Here is a 2,467-nt window from a genome sequence, read left to right as displayed (position 1 = left end):
GATAAAAATAATGATAAAAATAACAAGAATAATAACAAGAACAACAATAATAAAGATAATAATAATAATAACAATCATCATCATCATCATCATCATCATCATCATCATCCTTATCATCATCATCATCATCATCATCATCATCATCATCATCGTCATCATCATCATCATCATCATGAAAATGAAGACGAGAATGGGAATGAGAATGAGAATGAGAATGAGAAGAAGAAGAAGAATGAATATTATATGAATAATTAGAATAATAAGCATTTGTATCACGCTTATTCACGCCCAATTGCAATATATTATATGGATATGCATGTTTGTATGACATGTGGCAACATTTCGAAAAGATTTTAGATTTAAGAAGTGCCTACCTCATATTTGTTATCCCTGCAATCACTGAATCAAACTCTAGAACATCGAGATAAAGTTTATGTTATAATATTCTTTACGGGTCCTTCAAGCTATGTATGTAGCCTGGCAGTCAACCCTATGGGTATTTTCCACAACACCAGCTGCGAAAGAGAGTTGTAGTTTCAACAACTCAAGAATGTTTTTATTATCTCAATAACTTTAAAAGTTCCTCCATTAGGCCCCGCTGCTGCTGCGCTCCACGAAGAGATCGAAGTCTATCAAAAAAACGTTTTGACGTTCTGATTTTGAAAGCAGAGAGCAGTTTCATTTTCTAAAAATCTATTCAATTGAAACGCTTTTGTCAAGGACTTTTGACATTTCTCCTGAGATCGTTTAACTCATCGATCCTTTGATCGATTGTTCAGTTTGTCGAAAGTTTGTGTAGTTGTATGAGGGCTGAGTGAATGAGATCGAGACAGAAAGGGGGTCAGAGAATCGAAGAGAATTAGAGAACGGGGAAGTCATAAAGGGGAAAAGCCAGGGGCGTTCCGTCTCAGGGTTTGTTTGAGATTTTTATTTTTTGTTTTTTGTTTTTGTGTATGGGAGCTTTCTTAAAAACTTAATTTAATTTTGGTTGTGGAAAGGGGGAGCGGAAAGGGGAGGGGGACCCCAATACAAATTGGCTAAATAAGATCCTGCATTGAAATTCAGGAAAGTGTTTTTGTTAAATCCAATTCAAATCTTGACATGGACACTCGACAAGAAAATGTTTGTACTTTTCTAAGGGTTAAACAGCTTTGGGTAGTTTTTTGCTTTTTTAAATCGGTCGCTTTAAAGGAAATCCTTTTTGCACAACTTCTGGTCCAAAGAACTTCTTGGGGACGCACCGATAGCTCATATGCTGACCTACTCAATTACATTACAAATGATCCTGTTTCGATTCCCTAAACGGGCATAATATGTGTCATGTCATGTTGGAATCAGGCGTTCGTCAATTATTCGGCATATTATTCAGGTGGGGTGTCGGAAAGCAAGCTCTCAGTGATCAAAATTGCATATTAAATGCAAGTATATTTATGTGTTTAGTGGGGCTTCAGAAGTCATCGTAAGTGCTCTGACTTGTATGTGACGTCAATGCTTTTCGATAACAACAGCGATAGTAATAAAACTTACAACAACATCGTCCTGATCATTGCCATCATTACCTCCCTCCTCCTCCTCCTCCTCCTCCTCCTCCTCCTCGACCTTCCCCTTTGCCTTACTTGATGAAAAAAGTACCCAATTGTATTGCACAAAGGCCGACATGTCTGAGATTGACCGGGGTGGGGGTCGCTTGGTGTCAGAAGTAAAATTAGCGAGAAAATGGCCGCCACAGTGTGGTGACTTCCAAACCGTGTATGTCTTTGGAAACTGCAATAAATGTCCTTTTACTTTTTGTACCTTTGATCAACTTTTTCTCAGTTAAATTCACACAGAAGTATGGTTTTTAAATGGGCATAAAGGGTGTTAAACTAAAAACAACAACAATAACAAACAGGAATTCGATAAAGATTGCCGAACCAGATACGTATTATGTATATATTATATGTATGTTTGCCATTGTAAACCAAAGTGCCCTTATGGGACAAATAAAAGTGTAATTTAATTTAATTTAATTTAATTAATCGATAAAAATTGTCAAACAGGCGAAAGAATGCCGATTACTTCGATTTCCTTCTTTTTTTTAAAAATGAGAGCCTCATTTTACCGCGATGCTGCAAACCCGTAAGGTAAACATGGCTTGTTTCGAGACTCTCCACCCACCTGGCTAAGCCCTCTATAGGATATAAACGCTGAATTCTGAGATGTGACCCAATAAACAACCTCACAGTTTTTATGGAGCTATCAAACGCGTACGAATAGGAAAGTCATGTGTAAAAATCATTTTCCAACTTCAGACATAAATGCAATCCTTTACCTCTGTTCTGAGTTCGGGTTTTTAAATCTTTTTTAATGGTGCTATTAAAACACAAAGTTTCCTTTGAATGATTTATAGATAATTTTAAATGAAAACCGTTTACTCTCTCTCTCTCTCTCTCTCTCTCTCTCTCTCTCTCTCTCTCTCTCTCTCTCT

This window comes from Aplysia californica, unplaced genomic scaffold (assembly GCF_000002075.1).
Source record: "Aplysia californica isolate F4 #8 unplaced genomic scaffold, AplCal3.0 scaffold00174, whole genome shotgun sequence".
Classification (NCBI taxonomy): domain Eukaryota; kingdom Metazoa; phylum Mollusca; class Gastropoda; order Aplysiida; family Aplysiidae; genus Aplysia; species Aplysia californica.
The sequence above is the reverse complement of the archived record's forward strand: the minus strand, read 5'-3'. Positions refer to the sequence as shown.